This window comes from Giraffa tippelskirchi, chromosome 6 (genome assembly GCF_054371585.1).
Source record: "Giraffa tippelskirchi isolate mGirTip1 chromosome 6, T2T-mGirTip1v1.2.pri, whole genome shotgun sequence".
Lineage (NCBI taxonomy): Eukaryota > Metazoa > Chordata > Mammalia > Artiodactyla > Giraffidae > Giraffa > Giraffa tippelskirchi.
This window is the reverse complement of record NC_137280.1, coordinates 137,872,748-137,887,015: the sequence shown is the minus strand read 5'-3', so window position 1 is coordinate 137,887,015 and position 14,268 is coordinate 137,872,748. Positions and strand designations below refer to the sequence as shown.

The 14,268-nt window shown below is 43.3% G+C and overlaps 1 long non-coding RNA gene across 1 annotated transcript in view; it reads right to left on the bottom strand.

Moving 5' to 3' along the window:
- The window catches only part of LOC145508736 (uncharacterized), a 114,614-nt gene extending 100,866 nt beyond the window's left edge, over window positions 1–13,748 (bottom strand). Inside the window, exon 1 of the long non-coding RNA XR_014055579.1 lies at window positions 13,632–13,748. This is a non-coding gene — a long non-coding RNA (uncharacterized LOC145508736). The remainder of the gene's footprint in view (window positions 1–13,631) is intronic.
- Between the last annotated feature and the right edge of the window lie 520 nt (window positions 13,749–14,268).

The window sequence follows — 14,268 nt, the reverse complement described above, 5'->3', positions numbered from 1 at the left end:
CAGCTCAGCAGGGTGAAGTAATTTGCTCAATGTCACACAGCCAGCAAATTGACGTCTGTTCCACAAACATGAAATTTGGTTCTAATCCAGAAACCCCAGGGCCAGCAGCATGTCATCATGACAATTCCTTTGCTGGTTCTGAATCTCTGTGGTAAGGGAGGAGAGAGCCTGAGGAGGATTGATACAGCACTGGGAATGATGCTGATGGCTTAGGGTATGATTATGACCTTGAGAGGAGGGAGAATATAGATCTCAGAGACTGTAAGACAGAGTGGAGGGTGTACATGGCCAGACAGCTCCCTCTCTCACTGGGGAGCCCTAGTTGTGCACTTGGGCAGTTCTTCTTTCTGTGCCTCACTTCCCCTAAATGTAACAATAAGAAGCCGCATTTTATTAGTACACAGGGCACAGTGCTTTCCAATACCTTTATCTCATTTTCTCCTTGAAAGTTGAAACTCCCCTGAGATGTTTATCCCCACTGCAGATGAGTAAGGTGAGGCTAAAAAAGTTCATTTCAACTGCCCAGGGTCACAGAACTAGAAATAGTGCAGCTGGGCTTTGAGTGCTAGTCTGTCTGGTTATGTTTTTCCAGTTCAAAATATCCCTCAATGGAGTCTTTCTGTGGGGACTCCACAGGTAAGAGGGATGTACATGGATGCTAATTCTAGAATCAGAGATAACTCAGGTCACACTTTAAGCATGTGCTTGGCACTGTGCAAAGTCAGTCCTTCCAAACGACTTTATAAACGAGGGCAGGGGGTGGGGAATAACAGATCTGCTAACGGAGGTTCTTAGACTTTATGTAACTTGTCCAACTTTACTCAGCTACTAACAGCCAGTTAGGCTTTGAATTCAGATCAAACTCACTCCCAAGCCCATGCTCTTAATAGAGTTTATCATTCAACCCAGGGCACTTTTGAGAGAGAAAGGCACTATCAACAATTATGCTAGGATAGCAGATAGAAACAGGGGTGTGTGGTCATTTCAGTTCCTGACCATCGGGTTCTCTGCATCCCTCAGGACTACCCCGAATCAGGATGACATGAAGAGGAAATCTACTACAGCTGACAGAAGCACCAATTTAATTATTACAATTAACACTTACATTGATCTTAGGAAGCATTTTAGGAAAGAGGTAAAGTCCTGTGGAAATAAGGCATTTGGGGTTTGGTGTTTGACATTTTTGGAAGCGGTGAATTTAATTGCCTCTAGAGTTGCTACAAGAAGTAGTCAAAGAGCAGCTGGCACCCCACCCCTAGAGACCCTGGTTTTCTTTCACTCTCTGACTGCATGCACTAAGTGAAAAAGAGAAATAGATTAAAACAGTCTCCAAGGAAATGGAGATAAACGACTTTAGATTTGCTGTGATAAGAAGACCAAGGAATTTCCTAGATTCAGGAAAGAGACCAGACCACTATCAGGCTATTGCTTGAAACCACACATACCTCTAACTCAAGGCTAGTATCACAGGTGGGCAGTGCTGGTGGCTGTCTCCACTGGACACTTGGAGGCATGCTGGGGAGAGTTTTCTGCGTCAGAATTCCTAGAAAAAATTCTCTCTGCCCTAACGGCCTTATATCTTTGGATAGAGATTTTGTTCCTCTAGGAGCCCAGTTTTAAAAATAAACAACCTTACAACCATTTTAGTTCATTTTCAGTCATATGCATGGTGGAACTTCTTACATATCAGATCTCCTTTTGAATTTGACTGTTGGCTGGGATATAAGAAAGGTAAACTGTGTTAGGGAAATGGTCAGAGGGGAAGCTTCAGGACATGGATTTTTGTAAAAGGAGGTTACCTCAGTGTGGGGTCCTGGGCAGCCAGGAGGCAGCAAAAAGGTTTTGAATAAGTGGTTCTCAGTAGAGCAAAAGTGTTGGGGGTGGGGGTGGGGGGAAGATGGCACTAGGAGGGCAAAATCTATCACTGCAGCCTTGACCATGCAAAGCTCCTGGGCGACGGCCCTGTAGAGAATGACGAGGTCATGGGAGTCAAAGCGGTAAAAGGCAAAGAGGTCAGGGAACCAGGACCCTGGGAGGGTGGCTGGGGTGACTCAGCTAATGTGAGGCTCTAAGCAAGTTAATCGCCCTGTGATGCCTCATCTACCAAGCACGAAGTTTGGCTGAAAATGAAATAATCTCTGAGGTCTTTCAGCTCTAATACTAAATGCGATTCTGTACTGAGTGACTAAGTGAATCTTGCTGTGCATAAGTGGGTGGCTTAGGGCTAAGAGGCTCTTGACTGGAGTGCAGGTGTGATCCAAACCACAGATCTCTCCCCTCCACGTCATCCCTTCTCCTCACCTTCATTCTCTTGATGACCAGGGAAGCTTTTAACTTCTCCTTGTCCTATTCTTTTCAACCTATGGGAAGGGGAGCAGAAAAGAAGGGACAGCAAGAGGGAAGAGTGGCTTAACAAAAGCTTCTGATGGGTCCTCTCTGATGGGGTGCCACCTTGGCTAAGAGGACACTGACAAGAGTCAAGATGTTTGGCCACTAACTGCAGCAAAGAGGAAAACCTCATCTGGAGATGGCCCAGGGACTGACCACAAAGTCTGGGAAAACACTGGGAAATACCAGCTAAGACATTTAGCTTCTCAGTGCTTTGCTTTTTCATCTTTAGTGAGGAGTCAGAGGTGAAGTAATATTTAGTGAACATCTACTCTCATAGGGTGCTTGGCGAGCGCACTGTCCCAGGTGGGCCATGCATCTTAATCACCTTTCCCCGGTGCACTCCAAGAGTACCGTCTTAGGTGTGCTGTATGTCTCCTCTGGAGAGCTGATCTCAGGCTGAGACCCTCCTGGCAGATGTCAACCACCCAAGATCTCAGGAAGACGTGGTTAGCAGCTGGGAGCCTGCTCAAAGTTTGGTGGAAGATGCCGTCTCTAGGGCTGAGATTGCAGCAGCCCCTTGCCTTCTAGCTCTGGCTGTCGGAAAACCTGCCTCTCTGCCTCTGGGCTGGGGAGGGGCCAAAGAAAAAATGACACCTATTTGTGGATGTGACTGGTGATGGAAGTAAAGTCTGATGCTGTAAAGAGCAATATTGCATAGGAACCTGGAATGTGAGGTCCATGAATCAAGGCAAATTGGAAGTGGTCAAACAGGAGATGGCAAGAGTGAACATCGACAATTTAGGAATCAGTGAACTAAAATGGACTGGAATGGGTGGATTTAACTCAAGTGACCATTATATCTACTACTGTGGGCAAGAATCCCATAGAAGAAATGGAGCAGTAGTCATCATGGTCAACCGGAGTCCAAAATGCAGTCCTTGGATGCAATTTCGAAAATGACAGAATGATCTCTGTTCGTTTCCAAGGCAAACCAATCAATATCACAGTAATCCAAGTCTATGCCACGAACAGTAATGCTGAAGAAGCTGAAATTGAATGGTTCTATGAAGACCTACAAGCTCTTCTGGAACCGACACCCAAAAAAGATGTCCTCTTCATTATAGGGGACTGGAATGCAAAAGTAGGAAGCTAAGGGCTACCTGGAGTAACAGGCAAATTTGGCCTTGGAGGACAAAATGAAGCAGGTCAAAGGCTAATAGAGTTTTGTCAAGATAATGCGCTGGTCATAGCAAACACCCTCTTCCAACAACACAAGAGAAGCCTCTACACATGGACATCACCAGATGGTCAATACCGAAATCAGATTGATTATATTCTTTGCATCCAAAGATGGAGAAGCTCTACACAGTCAGCAAAAACAAGACTGGGAGCTGACTGTGGCTCAGATCATGAACTCCTTATTGCCAAATTCAGACTTAAATTGAAGAAAGTAGGGAAAACCACCAGACCATTGAGGTATGACCTAAATCAAATCCCTTACGATTATACAGTGGAAGTGACAAATAGATTCAAGGGATTAGATCTGACAGAGTGCCTGAAGAACTATGGATGGAAGTTTGTGACATTGTACAGGAGGCAGTGATCAAGACCATCCCCAAGAAAAAGAATCGCAAAAAGGCAAAATGGTTGTCCGATGAGGGCTTACAAATAGCTAAGAAAAGAAGAGAAGTGAAAGGCAAAGGAGAAAAGGAAAGATATACCCATTTGAATGCAGAGTTCCAAAGAATAGCAAGGAAAGATAAGAAAGTCTTCCTCAGCCATTAATGCGAAGAAATAGAGGAAAACAATAGAACGGGAAAGACTAGGGATCTCTTCAGGAAAATTAGAGATACCAAGGGAACATTTCATGCAAAGATGGGCTCAATAAAGGACAGAAATGGTAGGGACCTAACAGATGCAGCAGATATTAAGAAGAGGTAGCAAGAATACACAGAAGAACTATACAAAAAAGATCTTCATGACCCAGATAACCACGATGGTATGGTCACTCACATAGAGCCAGACATCTTGGAATGTGAAGTCAAGTGGGCCTTAGGAAGCATCACTATGAACAAAGCTAGTGGAGGTGATGGAATTCCAGTTGAGCTATTTCAAATCCTGAAAGATGATGCTGTGAAAGTGCTGCACACAATATGTCCGCAAGTCTGGAAAACTCAGCAGTGGCCACAGGACTGGAAAAGGTCAGCTTTCATTCCAATTCCAAAGAAAGGCAATGCCAAGAATGTTGAAACTATCGCACAATTGCACTCATCTCACATGCTAGTAAAGTAATGCTCAAAATTCTCCAAGCCAGGCTTCATCAGTATGTGAACCGTGAACTTCCAGATGTTCATGCTGGATTTAGAAAAGCCAGAGGAACCAGAGATCAAATTGCCGACATCCGCTGGATCATCGAAAAAGCAAGAGAGTTTCAGAAAAACATCTCCTTTTGCTTTATTGACTACGCCAAAGCCTTTGACTGTGTGGATCACCACAAACTGTGGAAAATTCTTCAAGAGAAGGGAATACCAGACCACCTGACCTGCCTCCTGAGAAATCTGTATGCAGGTCAAGAAGCAACAGTTAGAACTGGACATGGAACAACAGACTGGTTCCAAATAGGAAAAGGAGTACATCAAGGCTGTATATTGTCACCCTGCTTATTTAACTTCTATGCAGAGTACATAATGTGAAATGCTGGGTTGGATGAAGCACAAGCTGGAATCAAGATTGCCAGGAGAAATATCAATAACCTCAGATATGCAGATGACACCACCCTTATGGCAGAAAGTGAAGAAGAACTAAAGAGCCTCTTGATGAAAGTGAAAGAGGAGAGTGAAAAAGTTGGCTTAAAACTCAACATCCAGAATACTAAGATCATGACATCTGGTCCCATCACTTCATGGCAAATAGATAGATAAACAGTGGAAACAGTGGCTGACTTTATTTTGGGGGGCTCCAAAATCACTGCAGATGGTGACTGCAACCATAAAATTAAAAGACGCTTGCTCCTTGGAAGAAAAACTATGACCAACCTAGACAGCATATTAAAAAGCAGAGACATTACTTTGCCAGCAAAGGTTCATCTAGTCAAAGCTATGGTTTTTTCAGTAGTCATGTATGGATGTGAGAGCTGGACCATACAGAAAGCTGAGCGCTGAAGAATTGATGCTTTTGAAGTGTGGTGTTGGGGAAGACTCTTGAGAGTCCCTTGGACTACAAGGAGATACAACCTGTCCATCCTAAAGGAAATCAATCCTGAATATTCATTGGAAGGGTTGATGCTGAAGCTGAAACTCCAACACTCTGCCCACCTGATGCAAAGAACTGACTCATTTGAAAAGACCCTAATGCTGAGAAAGATTGAAGGCAGGAGGAGAAGGGGATGACAGAGGATGAGATGGTTGGATGGCATCACTGATGCAATGCACATGAGTTTGAGTAGGTTCCAGGAGTTTTGGTGATGGACAGGGAAGCCTGGTGTGCTGCAGTCCATGGGGTCACAAAGAGTCAGACACAACTGAGCGACTGAACTGGGTCACTTTGATTCTATGCTGCATGGGATCTTCTGTTAAATCCCTGCTGGATACAAGTGTCATATGTGAAAGCAGCCCCACCCTCATTAAAATGCCATCTTGATGTTTAGCTGGTTCATAAAGAGCTTTCACAGTATTTCATCATTTGACCAGCACAACTAATTCATGAGGTAGGAAACAGTTAAGGTAAGACTTGAGACACTTAGCTGGAAGTGAAACTAAAACTTTTTTTAACTCCTAAGCCCAGAGCTTTTACATGTTATGTTATAGAGAATGAAAATGAATTCTTTTGGAGCCTTCAGTTCATCTGGATAGATAGATGGCTATGTTAAAAAAGAAGGAGGAAAGAGCAGGCCCTGGAATATCTCAGATCCAGGGAGGGATCTAGTCAAGCTAGGCTCCTCACCGCTCCCCTCTGGAATTCTTGAGAATTTGGCTTCTCAATATAATCTTGGAGTAACTGCCCCATGCTATCTAACTTTGCCCCTGGGCTGTGTCTACCTGGAGGAGGCCGACTTTACTCCTTCTCCTCAGCCTTTTCCCAGGAGCTGGTATCCATCAGACCCCATCAGGGACTTGTTCAAATGCTTTCATCATGATGTGTTGCCTTCCAAAAGCAGTGAGGATATGGGCTGCAGCTGATCTCCAGGAGGATCTTGGCTTGGTGTTGGGCATGAGGCTTTAGGAGGCAATAACAAACATGTCCCCAGGTCCCAGTTGGGCCTGCACGGCCACCCAGGTACCACGTGCTGTTTTCCACCCAGGGTCTACGTTAGGCCCTTGGCTGTGGGAGGCAGAGCAGTGGTGAGTCTTGCTGTCCATTCTGCGACACAACAGCAGCCTCTCGTGGCTGTCAGCAGAACTAAGGCATTCCTGTCTGTCTCTGGGTTTTCTTCATTTTTTCCTGTTTGCATGTATCGAAGCCTACTGATGGTCAGCTATGGTTCTAGACACTCTGGACATATCAGTGAACAAAACAAAGTCTTTACCCCTCATAAGGTTTATACTTTCTTGTGTGAGTTGTGGGTAGGGGACAGAAAATGTACATACATATATGTGTAAATATACATGGAAAAACTATGTGCTGGGTCTCCAAGTGTGGCCCCCAGCTGGGCAGCATCAGTGTCACCTGGGAACTTGCTAGAAATGTAAAGTATCGGGCCTTGCCCCGGACCCACTGAGTCAGAAACTCTGGGAGTGGGTTCCAGTGGCCTGTGTTTGAACAAGCCCCCCAGGTGAATCAGATGCTGTTGCAGTGTGAGAACCGCTGACGTGAGGCCCCCTGAGCCATCTTGGAGACTCTGACTTTTATTCTGAGGTGAGAAGACATTAGAAGTTTGGGGGCAGAGGAGTGACATGATCTGACTTAAAAGAAAAAAGGAAAACCACACTTGTGCCTGGTCCTACCCTCAGAGATTCTAATTTAATTAGTCTGAGATATGGGCTGGGCAGTGAAATTTCTGAAACTTTCCAGGTAATTGTAATGTGCAGCCAAGAGGGCAGCCCCTCTGGCTTCCAGGTCAAGAACAGACTGCAAGGGATCAAGGGAAGAAGCAAGAAGCTCAGTTGGGAGGCTACTGACGTAATATGGGTGAGTTAGGAGGATACTGCTATAATACAGGCAAGGAGTGATGGTGGCTTAGACCAGAGTGGCAGCTGTGGAGGTAATGAATAGTCAGACTTTGGATCTGTTCTGAAGGCAGAACTATCAAGATTTTCTGATGGATTCGATGCAGAGTGTAAGAGAAAGTGAAAAGTCAGGATGACTGTCATGTTTTTACCCTGAGTAATTGGGAGGACACAGTTTCCACTTTGCTAAGGTGAGGAAGACAGTGGGAGGAAGAGGTTCCCCCCATGGAGCAGGATCAGGAATAAGGATTTTGAACATGTTGACTTTGAGATGTCTATTTGAGATCCAAATGGAGATGCTGAACTAGGTTCAGGGGAAATGTTCATGCTGGATATTCTAAGTGTGTGAGATGTTGGTGTAGGTGGTACTTAAAGCCCTAAGACTGGCTGAAGTCACTTAGGAAGGGAGTGTAGACGAAAAAGAGAAGTTCAAGGGAGGCTCCAAGAGCCAGAGGTGTCCCAGAAACACAAGTGGTAAAGTGTTTCGGGAGAAAGGGAGTGGCCAACTGTCACAAGTGGATGACCAGGCAAGTAATGTGAGGACTGAGAATCGATCGCCGGATTTAGCAGCATCGAGGTCACGGAGAACCACGCTGACTGAGAACAGTGTCAGTGGAGGGACTGGGAGAGGGGCAGAGGCCTGTTCATGGAATGGGAGGAGAGGAATTAGAGACACAGAAGACAAACAAATCTTTTATGAAATTTTGCTGCAAAGGGCAGGTGTTGGAAGAGAATAGAGTGAAGAAAGGTCTTTTTATTCTTTAATATGAGAAATATAAAACATGTTTCTATCTTTTGTTGGGAACACTCTTCCAGTACAGGGAGATTAGTAGATATGTTAATAGCAACAAACATATATTAAGCACATTTTTATGCTCCTGGCACTGTTTTATTCATGGTGCACATGAATTATTCTCCTCACATTTTCTCCTCACCACCATCCTATGAGAAGTTTCTATTATTACCCCCAGTTTACACCTAAGGAGCCTAAGCTCTGAGAAATAAACAAATGTTCCCAAAGACACACTGCCAATAAGAGGGGAAAGCAGAGGTTCCATCCTGGAATTGGCTCCATAGCTACAGCTCTTGATCCCTTCTCTCCAAGCCCCAATGTCCGCCTTCCTGAATGTGGGTTGCCCTTTTAAATCCTTGCATTTTGGGTGCTCAGCTAGAAGGGAAGAAATAACTCAAAACAATATCAAAGCCACTGACAATTAATTAGAAGCAATCATGCCAAAAGCACCATTAGAAAGTCTCCCAGTTATAACTGGGAGGAAAACTTACAGTTTTCTTTTTCTTTCCACTGCCCCTCCTAACACAATGTTGCTGTCTACGGCCTGGAATGTCCTGGGTGCACAAGCTGGCCTTTCTTGCCATGTTGTACCCATCTGCAAGGCAGTCTCACAGGTTCCACTCAAACACATCTCCTTCCTTTGTTGCCAGCCTTGATGCTCAGGTGTGCTCCGTACCCTTTCCTCACAGAGCGCCCCTCTGCCCCAGGCTGAGTGACCTCCCCAGCTCAGGGTCTGCTGGTAGACACTGCTCTAACAGTCCATACCCTTGGTAGAAGCAAAAGGAAACAGTATCTTGACTGGGTTGAACAGTGTCCCCTGAAACTTTATGTCCACTTGGAACCTTCAGATGTGACTTTATTTGGAAATAGGGTCTTTGCATGTGTAACTAGCTGAGGTCATTCTGGATTAGGGTGGGCCCTACTCTACTGATGGTTGTTTTTATAAGATAAAACAGATACACAGACAGACCCTCAGGGAGAAGGCCCCGTGATGACCAAGGCAGAGACTGCAGTGATGCAGCTACAAGCCCAGGAATACCAAGGATTGGGGGCAACACTGGAACCTGGGAAGGAGCAAGGAAGGATTCTTCTGTAGACTCTTCAGAGAGAATGTGGCCCTGATGACCTTGACCTCACACTTGACCTTCCAGAACTGGGAGAGAATAAATTCCTTTTGTCTTAAGCCACCTCATTTGTGGGAGCAGTTTGAGGAGACTAATACAGTACCCACTGGCCAAAACTTGGCAGTGCTCCTGTGAGGGATACTGTGGTATTCCCATGTGCTATGCCTGTCAAGTAGTGCAGCACTGCATCGAGATCACCATTAAGAATGCATGAAGGAAGGGGGCAGAATGATACATCTGGGAGGATCCTTGGAGATAATATAGTCCAGCCAGCTTCTCTTAAAGATGTAGAAGATAAAGTCGAAGAAGGGAAAGAGGCTTATTCAAGGTCACGTGGCTGTTTAGTTTATGTTGTACACCTGTAACCTGGAACCCTGCTGGTACCTAGCAGGTGCTCAGTAAACATTTGTCAAATGAATGAATGAATGGGACCCAAATGCCTGATTGTGTTCTCAGGACTTGCTAAGATCGAAACCCATACTACATTATTTAAATTAGCAATTCTTTCCCCCAAATGCCTATCAGCTATGAATCGATTTCTATTGTTGAAAATGTCAAGGCTTCTTGGAGAATCCAACCAAAGAAAATTTCTAAAATTAAAGCATAATGCTTCATAGGTTTTCCTTTACTACCTGAAAAGGACTTTCTTGTTCCATTGGACATTCTTTAATAAATGGCTGAGTTTCATAAAAGTAGTGCCATCTAAAATTTGCTAATATTATACCAACCCATTAACTCTAGTTATACTTATCTTCAGGCCTTGGAGATATCACTGGTTGTTCATAAGCATAAAGAAAACATGACTAAAAGCTACCATTCATCAGGTAACAATGGTGTGTTGGATATTCATTAGGCACTTTGCTACATTATTACCTATCTTCACAATAAAGATTGATAACACCTTTCCAGATATTGATTGTACCTGTGTTGTCCACCTGAGTGGACCTGAGTGTCCACCTGAGTGGATAATACCTTTCAGATATTGACTGTACCTGAGTCTGCCACCTGTCTCAGAATGAGCTCCTTTTGGAGGTCTGACATTAGCAGTGACAGGCTGATGGTTTGGTGAACATGCAGGAGGATGCGCTTCTGGGTTTTAAAACTTATAAGAGCTTATGTTACAAATAAAGTTTCTCAAGTGTGCAAAGAGATATGTCCAGAGATAGTTGTTACAGAAATGTTTCCAAGAGCAGAAGACTGGAAACATCTAAAATGCCCAACAACAGGGGTTGGTTAAAGGGTACATTCAGTTGATAGGATTCCAGAAAGCCACTCAAAAGGATGAGGCAGATCTACAACTATTCCCATGGAAAAATGTCCAAGATATAAGGTCTGAATAGTACAGTCCCATTTGTGTAAATACAATGATAAAAAATACACAAAGGAAGGAAGGTGGGAAAGAAGGATTGATATAGTCTTATTTGTGTAAAATAAAGATAATTACATAGGGTATATATAGAAAGGGAGGGAGGGGAAACATTTCTGGAAGAATGTATAAAATACTGTTCATATATGGGGAGTATAACTAGGGACCAGAAAGTAGGAAGCAAAAAAGATTTTAACCTCAAAACCTTCTTCACTCTTCATATTTTTAAACAATGTGCATGTATTAAACTAATTTAAAACTCAGTTATTTAAAAATAATAAGAAAAATAGAGAGTATATGACTTGTTATTAACACCCTTGGGGTCTACAAAGAGACCACAAAGAAACCATGCAAGCTCATTTCTGCACTGATGCTCAGAAACTAAGAAAATGTTGGCTCTAGGCAGAATTTATACTGATTCATGCAACATCAGCTTAATAACACACTCAGAATAGACAGACTAGGGCTAGTGTCACAACATTCAAAACAGAGTGGCCAAGCTGATAGACGAAAGACACTCCAGAGCACAAATGTTGGACAGATGGATGGTGCAAGATGGTTCCCAAAATGTTACTAAATCTCCAAAAGATACAGAAAAATGTAATATATAGCATGAGTTCTTAATTCATAAGGGGCCACTTTTTTCCTGAAGGAAACATTCATTTCCAAATTCTTTTTCCTGCTATAGTGGGCTAATGTGAGTCAATAGGCATTAAGCTGTAGAATTACAGAGTGATCTTTATATCTCCTGATTGCATTGTCTGTGCCAGCCATTTTACACTTCACAGCCATCTGTGAAGTAGGGGATTCACAAATAGGTAAACTGGCTTTCAAAGAAGTCAAGTAACCTGTCCAAGGTCACTTGGTGAGTAGGTGATGGAACCCTGCATTGAGCCTCCTGTCTGCTAAGCTATATGCAATCTCAGCATTCCAGGAAAGGGGCTGGCTTAGGCATCATCTCATCCCGCAGGAGAGGAAGCTGAGGTCCATGGGGGAAGAGACTTGCCAAAGGGTCCCTACATCAGGGTCATCCTGGTAGTGGCTGAGGCAGGCCTTGAACTTGGGCATCTGCTTGCAGTACATGTTCATCCACCTTAACTTTCCTTTAGCTCTTGGGTATATGGAAGGTGTTTCAGACAATGTTGAACTGAATTAAATTGGGCTCTTACATGTACTGTATTGTAAGAGGCCTCCAATAATGAGGCTCCTTTCTGAAACTTGCACTTCCCAAATCTGAACATCCTCTTCTCAATTTTTGCACTGTCCCTACGGCCCTTGTCAATTCTATACTTTGTGGATGGTTGATATCTATGGCACCACTTAACTTCCTCTAAACCAAAAATATGTGTGAAAGCATAGAGCTTAGAGGTTATTTCCTTCTAACATGTATTTTGAAGGGTAATGCTGATTTTGTTACTTCCCTTTTTAAAACCATTTATTTTTAGAATAAAGTCTCAGTTTCCTAGCCTGGGTTCATGGGAGGAGGGGTCCTCAATCTGGTTCCCTGACACTACGGCATTATCAGCAGACTTGCTCGTCTTATTTTTTTCTGCTCAAATGCAACTTTGTCATTCACGCCTTCTGAACGTGCTTTTCCATCTGCCTGGAACATTCTTCCCCTGAGCAATTTGTCTGTAGGAATTAGCTTAAAGGCCATTTCTTTGGGGAGGTGTTTCCCAAGCCTCAGGGCAGGCTTTTGAGATTCTAGTTACCCTTGTACTTCCTGGGTCACTGTAATCTTTCCCAGCACTTTTCTCTTGTTTATCACTCTGGGCAGTGTTCTTAGTGGTCAGCCTGCAGGGACTAGTGTCTTACTTGTTGATTAAGTAAATAAGAAAAAAAAAACAAAAACACCTATGCAATATACATAAAAAATCTCAGGATGTATGTTAAAGGTGTACACATCTGTGATTTCATAGTTGATCACTATTTTATACCCAAGTATATAATGTAAGCTTATAATGATATTCCCAAGTTATTGACAAAAGACTCTACTCAGTGTGCTGCCAGAGAAAGTGGCAATGAAATTCATTTGAAAACTATTTCCATTAAAGCGGTCAAACTGAAAAAAATCTTCTTACAATGGGAACATTAACTATCTGGAAAAACAAAACACTTAGCAAAATACCTATTGATGCCAGCAAAACAAAATGTTACTCTACTCTGAATTAACATAAGCTGTATTTATGAATTTTTATATTACAAATGGGTACATTTCATTTTCCCCCATCTTATTTACTCCCCAGGAGGTTCATGGGTAATAGAACAAATGAATTTCTTTCTCCATTAGCCTGTCATTGCCACTTTCAAATGGCTTCTTGCCCATATACTCCAATATTTTTCTCATAATAAGTGGTAAAGCCTTCAGCCTTCTCGTTTATCTTAACCGTGTCCTTTGTGTTCCAGATGAGATAAGTAGTATAGTACCTTCCATCTGCATCAGGGAAGGAGGCAAATTGAGGCAAAGATGCTAAATGATTTAAGTTTACATAATCAGAATTCATCCATTCATCTGTATCAGTGATGCAACAAATTTTTAGTGATTGTCAATTTGGTGCCCAGCTCTGTTTTAGTTGCTGATAATAGGAAATAAGGTAACGTCCTTGTTTTCATGTAGTTGATACTGTAGATAGGGGGAATAGACAATGAGTAAGTAAATAAATAATATCTAATGGAGTGATAGATAGAGTATTTGTGTTCCCCCAAATTCATATGTTGAAATCTAATGCCCAGTGTGACAGTACTAAGGGGTAGTGGGAGGGGTGTCTTTGGGAGCTAATTAGGTCATGGGGGTAGACCCTCACGAATGAGATTAGTGTCCTTATAAAAGAGACCATGCTGAGCTCTCTCACCTGTTTCCACCACATGAGGACACAACAAGAAGACAGCCATCTGCAAGCCAGGAAGCAGGTTCTCACCATACACTTAATCTGCTGGCACCTTGATCTTGGATTTCCCAGCCACTAGAACTGTGAGAGAGAATTTTGATCTATTCAGTCTATTCAGTCTGTCACAGTAGCCCAAATGGACTAAGACAAATACTGACAAACACTATGGTAAAACTGAAAGTTATTATTAGAGAATTACTTAGTCCTGACTCTAATCCGAACCCTGGGGGCACCTATTATTGTGTGGTCCAGGAAGCCTCTCTGAAAGGATGATGGCATTGTTGAGATCTCAATGCCAAGAAGAAACCAGCGAAGGGAACATCTGGAGGAAGGCATTCTAGGCAGAGGGAACTATAAGACCAAGGGTTCTGTGGTGGGAGCAAGCTTGGTATGTTCAAGGAACAGCAAGGAAGTCAGGGTGGCTGGGATGCAGAGTGAGGTGTGTGGTGGGCGATGAGTGTGGACACAGGGAGGAGCCAGCTTATAGGGAGTCTTAAAGGCCACAGCGAGGAGTGTGGACTGTCTTCCAGAATTTTCTTCTAGTGATGGGAGACACTATAGAATATAAGCAGAGGATAATATATGGTTTATGCTTTTGAAA